A 272-nucleotide genomic window follows, 5' to 3' on the forward strand; every position below is an offset into this window, starting at 1 on the left:
TTCTTTTTTTCTTTCTCTCATATGTATATTCTTCTATCAGTCAACCATTATATCCATCACTTTTGTCTCATCTACTATCCTACCTATCTCTCTCTCAGTGTATTTTCTCCTTCATTCCTTCCTATTCACCTTCGCTGAAAAAAGAAGGAATTCATGAAAAAGCTGGTGATCCGCAGCGCCTTGTTTACGGTCAGCGGCAACGCGGATGTCCGAGAGAGCGGAATCAGACCACAATCCGCCCACCTGCCATCCCGCCCTTTCTGAATATCGTT

The sequence above is a fragment of the Penaeus monodon genome, chromosome 24 (genome assembly GCF_015228065.2).
Source record: "Penaeus monodon isolate SGIC_2016 chromosome 24, NSTDA_Pmon_1, whole genome shotgun sequence".
In the NCBI taxonomy this organism is placed as follows: domain Eukaryota; kingdom Metazoa; phylum Arthropoda; class Malacostraca; order Decapoda; family Penaeidae; genus Penaeus; species Penaeus monodon.